Source organism: Ornithorhynchus anatinus, chromosome X1 (assembly GCF_004115215.2).
Source record: "Ornithorhynchus anatinus isolate Pmale09 chromosome X1, mOrnAna1.pri.v4, whole genome shotgun sequence".
NCBI lineage: Eukaryota > Metazoa > Chordata > Mammalia > Monotremata > Ornithorhynchidae > Ornithorhynchus > Ornithorhynchus anatinus.
The window spans coordinates 109,754,342-109,766,822 of NC_041749.1; the positions used below are offsets into that span (position 1 = coordinate 109,754,342).

The following is a 12,481-nucleotide window of genomic DNA, read 5'->3' on the forward strand; positions in this document are numbered from 1 at the left end:
TCCAAGACGTCTCTACCTGGATGTCTGCCCGCCACCTAAAACTCAACATGACCGAAACTGAGCTCCTCAGCTTCCCTCCCAAGCCCGGTCCTCTCCCTGACTACCCTATCACCGTGGATGGTAGGACCATCCTTCCCGTCTCTCGGGCCCGCGACCTCGGTGTCATCTTTGACTCGGCTCTCTCGTTCACCCCACGCATCCGATCCGTCACCGAGACCTGCCGGTCTCACCTTTATAATATCGCCAAGATCCGCCCTTTCCTCTCCACCCGAACGGCTATCTTACCGTTACGGGCTCTCGTAATATCCCGGTTAGATTACTGTGTCCGCCTGCTCTCTGATCTTCCTTCCTCCTCTCTCTCCCTGCTCCAGTCTTTTCTTCACTCCGCCGCCCGGCTCATCTTCCCGCAGCAACGCTCTGGGCATGTCACTGCCCTTCTTAAAAACCTCCAGTGGTTGCCCCTCGACCTCCGCACAAGACAAAAACCTCTCACTCTAGGCTTCGAGGCTCTCCATCACCTTGCCCCCTCCTGCCTCTCCTCCCTTCTCTCTTTCCACCGCCCGCTCCGCTCCTCTGCCGCCCACCTCCTCACCGTCCCCCGTTCTCGCCTCTCCCGCCGTCGACCCCCGGGCCACGTCCTCCCGCGGTCCCGGAACGCCCTCCCTCCTCACCTCCGCCAAACTAATTCTCTTGCCCTCTTCAAAACCCTACTCCAAGAGGCTCACCTCCTCCAAGAGGCCTTCCCAGACTGAGCTCCCCTTTTCCCTCTGCTCCCTCTACCCTCTCCTTCACCTCTCCTCAGCTAAGCCCTCTCTTCCCCCCTTTCCCTCTGCTCCTCCCTCTCTCCTTTCCCATCCCCTCAGCACCGTACTCGTCCGCTCAACTGTATATATATCTTCATTACCCTATTTATTTTGTTCATGAGATGTACATCACCTCGATTCTATTTATTTGCTATTGTTTTAATGAGATGTTCATCCCCTCGATTCTATTTATTGCCATCGTTCTTGTCTGTCTGTCTGCCTGTAGACAGACAGATTAGACTGTAAGTCCGTCAAAGGGCAGGGACTGTCTCTGTCATCGATTTGTCCATTCCAAGCGCTTAGTACAGTGCTCTGCACATAGTAAGCGCTCAATAAATCCGAATGAATGAATGAATTAATGAATGAATGAATGAATGAATGAATGAACAAAGCTGACAAGCGGCAGGGTCCTCATTAGAACCCACGACCTCTGACTCCCACGCCCGGGCTCTTTCCACCGAGCCAGGCACGTGGTCATCAGGTTGTCCCACGTGGGGCTCCCAGTCTTCACCCCCATTTTCCAGATGAGGTAACTGAGGCCCAGAGAAGTGAAGTGACTTGCCCCCAGTCACCCAGCAGACAAGCGGCGGAGCTCGGGATTAGAACCCACGACCCCTGACTCCCAAGCCCGAGCTCTTTCCACCGAGCCACGCGGCTTACAGCCTCAAGGGGAGGTTCAGTGCCTTGGCCGAGGTCACCGTAAGCGGGTAAAGGGCGGTGCCGCCGGCCCCGAGGTCTGGGCTCTCTCCGCGAGCCCCCTGGCTACTGGGGAGAAGCTCCAGCCCTCGTGCCCGGAGAAAAAGTGCCGTGTGAGAACGCCCGCGGGAGCGTAGAAAAGTCCAAAGTGGCGCAGGCGCAGACGGCCCTCCCCGTCAGAGCCTCCTCGCGCGCGCGCTCCCGCCTCGCTCTCGTCAGAGGTCGGTCCCTCTCGCTACCCGTCAGCCCCTGCGCTCGCCGCGAGGAAGCGTTGTGTTTCCGCTCTGTGGCCGCCGCCGCCCGGTAATTCTAATAATAATGGTGGTATTTGTTAAGCGCTTACTGTGTGCAAAGCACTGTTCTAAGCGCTGGTACGTTTGCGGGATCGGAAAAGTGCGGTAGTGAGCGTCGGGGAGGTGCGGTAGGCTTTTGCGGGGGCGGGGGCCTTGGGGGGGGGGGGGGTCAGGCGCGCGCGCGTGAGAGAGGCTGCGCTCTGGGTCCTGCGGCGGCTCCCGCTCTGCCGCTCCCCTTTTCCCTGTCCGCCCCCCTCCCCACCTTCTCTGCTCGGGGCGGGGGCTCTCGGGTGGCTCCGCCGCTGGGACCAGGTTTGGGGGGCCCTGCCCGGGTGGGCAACATGGCGGCCGCCAACCTCGGCCCTCCCCCCCCCACCCTCCTTCTCCAGGCCAAGGCGCTCAGTACGCTGCTGCTGTTGATGATGGTGAGAGTGACGCCATTCGAGGGAGACAGGTGAGTCCTGGGACACCTCATTCAATAGTGGCATTTATTGAGTGTGTTCCTTCATTCGGCAGTATTTATTGAGCGCTTACTAGGTGCAGAGCACTGGACTAAGCGCTTGGAATGGACAGTTCGGCCACAGAGACAATCCCTGCCCAATAACGGGCTCGTGCGTGTTCATTCAGTAGTGTTGACTGAGCGCTTACTAGGTGCAGAGCACTGGACTAAGCGCTTGGAATGTTCAGTTCGGCAACGGAGACAATTCCTGCCCATTGACGGGCTCGTGTGCGTTCATTCATTCACTCAATAGTATTTATTGAGCGCTTACTATGTGCAGAGCACTGGACTAAGGGCTTGGAATGTTCAGTTCGGCAACAGATAGAGACAATCCCTGTCCAATAACGGGCTCGTGCGCGTTCATTCAGTAGTATTTATTGAGCCCTTACTACGTGCAGAGCACTGGACTAAGCGCTTGGAATGGACAGTTGGGGCCACAGAGACGATCCCTGCTCAATAGCGGGCTCGTGTGTGTTCATTCAGTAGTACGTATTGAGCGCTTACTGTGTGCAGAGCACTGGACTAAGCGCTTGGAATGGACAGTTTGGCAACAGATGGAGACGATCCCTGCCCAATGACGGGCCCACAGTCTAAACGGGGGAGACAGCGGAGCTAAAGAGAACAAAACAAAAACAAGACAGTGTCGTCAGGATCAGTATTATATTATCAAAGGGATATACACCTCATTAACAAAATAAATAGGGTGATAAATAAAATATGCCAGTGAGCACAGTGCTGGGGGTGGGGGGGAGGAACACTGCAGAACACTGGACTAAACCCTTGGAAAAGTACAGTTGAATGGTTGGTAGATGCTATTTGTGCCCAGAAAGAGCTTGCAGTCTAGAGAGGGATACCGACGTGGAAATTGATTCCACATAGGGGAAATGGCAGAGGGTACGATTATGTACACAAGTGGGGTGGGCCTGAGGGGTGGTGGTGAATATCAGGTGTTCATGGGGGTACTCTGAGGACCAAGAACCTTCTGGAGGACGTGTTCAGAGGGCGCGGGGCTTACCCAGTGCCACTCGCAGGCTCACAACCCCGTGAGCCGTCTCCTTTCCGAGGCATGGGGGGCGAGGCGTAAGGATGGGGTGAGTGGTGCCGTCTTTGCCCAGTGCGTGCCAAGGACCTGTACCCAGCCCAGGTGACTGCAGCCGAGCGCTGACCCCTGTGCTTTGGCTGTGCTGTGACTCAGCAGGCAGTTGCTTTGGAAGCCTCTGCTTTTGTGGGCACCTGAGCTGGCCGTTGCTGGGGATTCCCCGTGGACTCGTCCGCCTCACGGAATGCCCTAAGTGGCGCTTGACTTGAAAGCTTGCCCGCCGATGGCACAGGCATCATAACGCCAGCCGGCGACAGACTGGTCACGAGCACTCAGGTCTCCTGACTACGAGAGGCGTTCTCTTTCCACCGGCCCGACTGCTCCTTTACTTCCACGGAGCTCCCTCCCTCGGGACGTGGCCAGGGGACACTTAGGTTGAAGCCCTGGTAATTTGTGGACATTCCGCCTTAGGGATCGGTCACCCATCCGCACCTTTCTTCTCCTCTCCTGCAGATCTTCTGTCCCATTATGGCTGGGGTGGTACACTGTCTGTCCCTGGGGGCCCCCTGAACCTGCGTGCTCTTGGAAGCCAGCACGGGCGGGTTGAAGAAGAGGCCCGAGAAGTCCTTGGGCTCCGGGGTTTTCTGGCTGTGACCATGGGCAGTTTGAGCGGGAGTTGGCTACGGTGACTGTGGGACCTTCACGCGGTAAGTGCGGAGCTTGCCCCGAATGGGGAAATGTACAAATCCGATTCGTGACCTTTAAGAAATCACTCTCACCTATTTTTCTATGTCACAGTCAAGCAAACTTTTCCTCAGCTTGGGATTGAGCCGGTGAAGCTTGGTATGTCTAGGGAGAAGGCCGGGAAAATGACTGAGGTGGAGGGGAATTTTTGAATCCGAATGAAAAGGGGCCTCTTGTGTACCTGGAACACAGATTGACTGGAAAGTAACGAGGCTCGTCAAGCCCACTCATGTGCACTCCTCTTTTTTTCTACCCAATTTTTCATACTTTCATCCCTCCATACTCTGGCCGCCGAAGTTCATATCCCCGTTCTTCCTCTGACTCCGGCTGCCTACATGTAACCGGAGTCGGCCTCCGTCGTTCCTCCCCTTTCCCTTCTCCCCCCGCCCCCCCGCCGCCACTGCTGATTCTGTAACCTTCTAGAATTGTTTTCCCCTTGTTGGACTCCCCGGTACAGCCACTAGGACGCTTGTACACTAAGGAGGCTCCCAAGCAAATGTAGACTGGAAAATTTCAAAGACCAAGTGAAAAGAAGGAAGTGGGGTTTCAGGTCTGGTCATTATGTGGCGATTTTTCCGACACAGTACCTAGGCAGATGAAAAGCTTTTAATTTCAGGATTCGGAGCAGCCAAAGAACAAGTTACTCAAGGTGACTAAATCCTCAAACTCAAGCCCTGTATTTGACGTTCCTTGAGGGCAGGCATTCCCATGTTGGGGTGGTAAATGAAGGATTAGGGGAAAATGCTTCTCTTTCGCCTGGACCCTCCCTCATTCTCTCGTGCAGGAGTGTGACTGGTGACGACTCAGGATTCAGTCGCCGGGACCGGAGGGATCCAAGCTCCGGGATCATTGGGCAGCCACGGATCCGCGGGATGGCGACCTCAACCTGGCGTGCGGGGAGCCGGCGGGCCGGAAGACCTCCGTAGCCCGTGAAGGACGGCGGGGGCCGTCGTGCTGGGTCCAGAGCAATGGTGGAGCCGACGGGTGGGTGGTACTGGGGGTCAAGTGGGTGCGGCAGAGGTGAGAGAGAAAGTAACCCGTTGCAGGCCAGAGCCAGGTGTTGTGACTGGCCCTACCGGGTGAGGGAGCTGGAGACATACCAAAGGTAGGGAGGAAGTCGCCTCAGGCAGTGGGTAAGGGAGGGCTCTGGGCATTGGATCCAGAGCAACGGTGTCATGGTGGTGTATGTCGGGGAGTTGGGGGTGGGAGGGTAGAAGGGGAGGGAAGCCGGTATAGGAGTTTCCCTTGGGGAGGTGGTTCAGGAAGAGAAAGCAGGGTCCAAGCAGGGTCCAAGCAGGCCTTGGTGGGCCAACAGCTGGACCGGCAACCCTGGGGAAGGCAGTAGCATACTCACTCAGCCACACAAAGAGTGGGCTGGGGAAAGTGGCAAGTCAAACTGGGGCCAATTTCTCCCCAAAACCAGCTTCGCACTTCCCGGGGAAGCGGTGGGTGGCTTGGGGATCAGAGCCGATATTGAGTTTCAAATGAGGAAGGTGAGAGGGCAGCAGGTGGGAGATTTTTCCCAGAGAATTAGGAAGGTCCAGCCTCCTCAGGAGCCTGGCAGGAACTGGTTCTCCCTGAAGCCTGCGGTGCCTCAAATCCTCAGAGCATGCAGGAGGTTGCACAGGGTGGGGAGGGACTTGGGCTCGGCCGTGGCCCCCGCCGTGCCGAGCCAAGTCCCGGGGGGTGGGCGGAAGAAAAGGAGGGAAAAGGACCGGGGACTGCCAGGCTTTACACTTGAGACCCATTGGGCTCTTTAGGCCTAGGGGAGTGGTAGCTCCTCTCCCCTCTAAGGTCACTGCTTTGACTTCCCACCCCTCCTATTGTCCCCTGTTTTTCCTCGGCTGTTGCGGGAAATGACTTGCCAGAGGGCAACAATCAATCAGTCATTCAGTGGTATTACTGAGCGCTTAGGGTGTGCCAAATACTGTACAGACCACTTGGGAGGGGGTACAGCAGAGTTGGTGGAAAGGTTCCCTGTCGTCAACGAGCTTGTGGTCTAGGTGGGGAGACTCCCGCTGATATAAAGAAATGGATTATGGGTATGTATGTCCTAAGAGCCTTGGGGCTAAGGGTGGAGTGACTTCCAAGTGCCCAAAGGTACAGATCGAAATGCGTAGGCGGCGAAGGAGGAGGGGACAAGAGGGCTTAAGGGGGGAAGGCCTCTTGGAGATGGGACGTTAATAAGACTTTGAGGGTGGGGTGTTCTGGGCTCAGCGACTCTCCCTTCTTTCCTCCTTATGGCCTACTGAGCAGACGGGGCCCGACGTACCTGATTTTGCGTGTCTGTCAATGTGTTCCTCCAGGGTCGTGGTTGGATTCTCTCCTCGGCCCCCCGAGTCTACTTGGGAAGCACCTTGCTTGGGTGATTTTGTTCCCTCCTGATACTACATTTAATCAAGGGATTGCCTTTCCTTGACTGATCCCCCTTCTCGGGAGCTCCGTCCCCCACTCCCTGGGCGGTTCTGCCCCCCCAATCCACTCCTTAGGAAATTCTGTACATCCACTCCTTGGGTGCCTCTTGCCTCCCCGCTCCTCATGAGGCTCTGTCCTCCCTTTGTTGGAAAGTTCCGCACCCCTACTCCCTGGGTGCCTTTTGACCCCCGTGATACAGAAATGGTCTTTACTCTCACTCCTTGGGGGCCTTTTGCCCCCCAGTCTTTGGCATTATTTTGTACCCTCACTGCTTGGGCACCTTTCGCCGACCCCCCCCCCACCCCCTGGGCGGCTCTGCCCCCCCAATCCACTCTTTAGGAAATTCTGTACATCCACTCCTTGGGTGCCTCTTGCCTCCCCGCTCCTCATGAGGCTCTGTCCTCCCTTTGTTGGAAAGTTCCGCACCCCTACTCCCTGGGTGCCTTTTGACCCCCGTGATACAGAAATGGTCTTTACTCTCACTCCTTGGGGGCCTTTTGCCCCCCAGTCTTTGGCATTATTTTGTACCCTCACTGCTTGGGCACCTTTCGCCGCCCCCCCCACCCCCTGGGTGGCTCTGCCCCCCCAATCCACTCTTTAGGAAATTCTGTACATCCACTCCTTGGGTGCCTCTTGCCTCCCCGCTCCTCATGAGGCTCTGTCCTCCCTTTGTTGTAAAGTTCCGCACCCCTACTCCCTGGGTGCCTTTTGACCCCCGTGATACAGAAATGGTCTTTACTCTCACTCCTTGGGGGCCTTTTGCCCCCCAGTCTTTGGCAATATTTTGTACCCTCACTCCTTGGGCACCTTTCACCGCCCCCACACCCCCCCATTCTTCGGGAATGTTCTGCACCCCCCCTACACACACACTCCTTGGGTGCCTTTTGCCTCCCATTTCTCGAGAATGTTCTGTACCTCCATTCCTTGGGACACTCTGCACCCCTACTCTTTGGTGGGCTCTGCCCTCCACTCGGGAAGTTCTGTATCTTTGTTCCATGGGTGCCCCTTGCTCCCCGCTCCTTGGGAGGCTCTGCACCCCCGATTCCATGGTCATCTCTTACTCCCTGCTCCTCAGGAGACTCTGCACCCCCCACTACTTGGGTGCCTTTTGCCCCCATTTCTCGAGAATGTTCTGTACCTCCATTCTTTGGGACACTCTGCACCCCCACTCCTTGGTGGACTCTGCCCTCCACTTGGACAGTTCTGTATCTCCGCTCCCTGGGAGGCTCTGCCCCCCATTCCTCAGGCATCTCTGCACCCCCCGCGCCCCCCCCCCCCCCCCCCCCGCCGGTCATGCCTTACTCCCTTTTTCTTGGGAGGCTTTGCACGCCCACTCCTTGGGAGGCCCACCCCCTGATTCCTTTGTAGGCTCTGCCCTCCTCTTAGGAAGTTCTGTACCTCTGCTCTTTGGGTACTTCTTGCCCCCTGCTCTTGGGGAAGCTCTGCACCCCCACTCCTTGGGAGGTTCTGCCACCCGATTCCTCAGGAAACAAACTCTGAACCCCTGCACCTTGGGCGCCTCCTGTCCCTGGCTCCTTGGGAGACTGTCATCCATTCCTCAGGAGTTTCTGCACCCCCCGCTCCTTGGTCATCCTTTACTCCCCACTCCTCGGGAGGCTCTGCACCCCATTCCTTGGTAGGCTCTGCACTGCCACTCCTTGGCAGGCTGTGACCCCCCATTTGCCTTCTTGCTCTTTGTAATCCAGCTGTCCCCTTCCCTCGCTCTCTGGGCACCTCTTGTCCCCCACTCCTTAGGGAATCTGCCCTCTCCTCGGGAGGACCCGCCCCTCACTCCACTGGTTGCTTCTCTCGATGGAGTGGCCGTCCAGGCCAGCCCAAACCATGACCAGCTCTTAAGGAGCCCTCGATTCCTCTGAGCACCGTGGCCTCCAGTTGGGTGGAGGAGCAGCGGGACCTAGTGGCAAGAGCCCGGGCTTGGGAGTCAGAGGTCGTGGGTCCTAATCCCGGCTCTGCCACTTGTCTTGGCAGAGCCACTTGGGCAAATCACTTAACTTCTCTGTGCCTCAGTTAACTCATCCGTAAAAGCGGTTCGAGAATGTGAGCCGCACGTGGGACAACGTGATTACCTTGCATCTACCCCAGCGCTTAGAACGGAGCTTGGCACATAGTAAGCGCTTAACAAATACCATACTAATAATAATTCAGGGCTGAGACTCTCTCCCTGCTCTTCTTCCAACAGCCTAAGCTACGAGTGGGTCCATATCCAATTCATTCCAGGTGTTCATCGATGAGTTCCTCCAGGATCGCAGTTACTCTCCCCTTAGCCCAGCAGTCGGCTCCGTAAAACGCCGTGTTTCTTGGAGTTCATCCCCTCTTGATATTGCACTTAGTGATGAGATTGCTTTTCCTCAACTGGTGCGGACCACGGCAGCCACATCCAGGGACACCTCTTTAAGAAAAGAGCCCTCGACTGCTCTGCTTAGCAGCTTGGCTTCATTTCCTGGGTTCAGTTACTCTCTCTGCCCTTCTACTAAAAGCCTAAGCAACAGCCCGTCCGAATCCACTTTATTCAGGATCACAGATTCTTTCTTTCGCTCACCAGTCCACTTGGCAAGTCCCTTACCTAGCTTGTTCGTTTGAGTTCATCCCCTCCTGATAGCAGATTTAGTAATGGGCGTGGCCGGCCTTGACTGGTGCTGTACACGGCAGCCAAATCCAGGGGTCAGAGAGCCCCGGACTCCTCTCCTAACATCCCGGGCTCCCGTTCTGGGCTCAGGGACCCTCACTCTCCCTCCCGCTCTCCTAACCCCACTCCCTGCCCCACAGCCCTTCACCTGGGGTCGGATGGCAATCGAGGAACCCATCGGACGGTCTTGTGTTTGGAGGCTTTCTCACTGCACCCGGGGTTCCTTGTCTGCAGGAATCTACTCGGTCGCGTTGTACTGTCCTAAGAATTTAGTACAGAAATCTGCACACAAGCAATCAGTCAACACCACTAATTGGTTGATCGATTTAATCTGGCGTCCTTGAGTCTGGGATCCCCAAATCTGGGTCCGTAAGCCCGGGTTGGGCAGATGAACCCTCTTCAGTGCAGGAGTTTGCAGAAATAAAAAGACTTTTTTTTTCCCCCCCTTCAGTGCTGTCAAGAATAGGAACAAGGGAGGTTATTTCTCCCCAGCCTAGTGAAAATGGTATCGGGCAACAACTGTACTGCCGTATATGTAGATTTAGTGGGGCCCATGAACAAGTGTGGGTTTGAGGAAGAAGCAGCATTGCCTAGTGGATAGAGCACGGACCTGGGAGTCAGAAGGACCTGGGTTCTAAACCTGGCTCTGCCACTTGTCTGCTGCGTGACTACAGGCAAGTCACTTAACTTCTCTGTACCCGTTACCTGATCTGTGAAAGGAAGATTAAGACTGTGAGCCCTGTATGGCACAGGGAGTGTGTCCAACCTGACTAACTTGTATCTACCCCAGCACTTTCTACAGTGCCTGGCACAAAACTCTCAGCAAATACTATTTTAAAAAAAGTATAATCACAGTTCAATAGAAATTATTTCCTTTATGTCTGGCCAGGATACCTTTGAGAGAATACAACCTCTCCCTCCTTGACATATTTCCTTTACAGCAAATGTGTACTCCAGTGGATTGGATTTGTGTACATTTGGAAATAATGTATATGTGTTTTGTGTGTGTGTAGGTAATACATGGATATGTACCCATATGATAGATGTTCATGCAAATATTCATGTGTTTGTATATACAGAGAGAATAAATAAATATGTGTATTGTTGGATGTCATAGATCCTGTGTCTATAAAGAAGAATATAAATAAGCCACACCCATAAAGTCATGTCAGGTGAACATTCATACTCGCCCTTAGAACTGTAATATGACAGTTGCTTTGGGGAAACAGAGTTCACCTTCTTGATGATATGTTTCAAATCAAGCCACATCAAATAGGTCAGTTCCGGGTCCCCTATTCTGCACTTCCACCCACTCCCTTGAAGAGCTCTCATGCCCTCCCAGGGTGTCGACCACCATTTCTATGTGGATGAGCCCCAAATCTACATCTCCAGCCCTGCGCTCTCTCCTTTTCTGCAGTCTTGCATTTCCTCCTGTCTTCAGGACTTCTCTACTTGGATGTCCCGCAGACACCTCCAACCTAACAGGTCCAAAATAGAACTTCTTATCTTCCCACCCAAACCCTCTAGACTGTAAGCTCATTGTTGGTAGGAAATGTCTGTTGATTGTTATATCATCCTCTCTCAAGGACTTAGTACAGTGCTCTGCACATGGTAAGTGCTCGATAAATATGATTGACTGACTCTGTCCTCCCCTGACTTTCCCATCACTATAGGCAACACCGCTATCCTGTCTCCCCAGCCCGTAACTTTGGCATTATCTTAGACTCATCTCTCTCATTCAACCCACATATTCAATCTGCCATCAAATCCTGATGGTTCTACCTTCATGAGAGTGCTGCAGTCTGGCCGTTCCTCTTCATCCACACTGATCCTCTCCTGATCCAAGACCTCATCCTGCATTGATTAATGCATCAGCCTCCTAGCTGACCTCCCTACCACCTGTGTCTCCACCACAGTCCAATCAATCAATTGTATTTATTGAGCACTTAGTGAATGCAGAGGACTGTACTAAGCACTTAGGAGAGTACAATATAACAGACATATTCCCTGCCCATGACAAGCTTGCAATGTAGAGGGGGGTGGCCTTATTTAATGTACTTATTTAATATAAATAAATTACAGGTCTGTACATAAGTGCGGTGGGGCTCCGGGCAGGGGCTGAATAAAGAGAGCAAGTCAGGGTGCCAGAAAATGAAGTGGGAGAAAAGGGAATGAGGGCTTAGCCAGGGAAGGCCTCTTGGAGGAGATGTGCCTTCAATACGGCTTTGAAGGTGGGGAGAGAGATTTTCTATCGGTTATGAGGAGGGAAGGCATTCCAGGGCAGAGGCAGGATGTGAGCGAGAGGTCAGCAATGAGAAACAATGAGTAGGTTGGCTTTAGAGGAGTAAAGTGTGCAGACGGGGTTGTAATAGGAGTGCAGCAAGGTGAGGTAGGAGTGGGCAAGGTGATGGAGAGCTTTCCAGCTGGTGGTAAGGAGTTTCTGTTTGATGCGGAAGCAGTGTGGCCTAGTGGATAGAGCATGGGCCTGGGAGTCAGAAGAACCTGGGTTCTAATCCCAGCTCCACCCCTTGCCGGCTGTGTGACCTTGGCAAGTCACTTAACTTCTCTGTGCCTCAGTTAACTCGTCTATCAAATGGGGATTAAGACCGTGTGAGCCCCTTGTGGGACAGGGACTGTATCCGACCTGATTACTTTGTTTCTACCCCAGCGCTTAGTACAGTGCCTGGCCCGTAGTAAGCACTTAAATACCACAATTATTATCGTGCAGTAGTGGGTAGGCAACCACCGGAGGTTCTTGAGGAGTGGGGAAACAGGGACTGAATGTGTTTGTAGATTACGATCTGGGCAGCAGCCTGAAGAATGGGCTGGAGTGTGGGGAGACAGGAAGAAGGGAAATCAGCAGGGAGGCTGATAAAGTCATCAAGGTGGGATAAGATAAGTGACTGGATTAATGTGGTAGCAGTTTGGGTGGAGAAGGAAGGATGGATTTTAGCGATGTCGTAAAGGTTGAACGACAGGATTTCATGACATTCATTCATTCAATCAATCATATTTATGGAGTGCTCTGTGTGCAGAGCACTGTAGGAAGCGCTTGGAAAATACAATACAGCAATAAAGACATCTATACAAGTAAACAGGCATCAATATAAATAAATAGAATTACAGACATTGAATATGTGCGTTGAACGAGAAACGAGTTAAGGATAATGCCATGGTTACGGGCTTGTGAGACGGGAAGGATGGTGGTGCTGTCTACAGTGATGGGACTCCTTGACTCAGCTCTCTCATTCACCCCACACATCCAATCCGTCACCGACACCTGCCGGTCTCACCTTCACAATATCGCCAAGATCTGCCCTCTCCTCTCCATCCAAACTGCTATCA

At 54.0% G+C, this 12,481-nt stretch overlaps 1 long non-coding RNA gene across 1 annotated transcript; it reads left to right on the forward strand.

Annotated features, from left to right (window-relative positions):
• The first annotated feature begins 1,756 nt into the window (after positions 1 to 1,756).
• Positions 1,757 to 6,216, forward strand: LOC114806312. Its single transcript, XR_003754340.1, has 4 exons — positions 1,757 to 1,802; positions 2,182 to 2,246; positions 3,844 to 4,037; positions 4,859 to 6,216. It is a non-coding gene; the product is annotated as an uncharacterized LOC114806312 (long non-coding RNA).
• Positions 6,217 to 12,481: the final 6,265 nt, after the last annotated feature.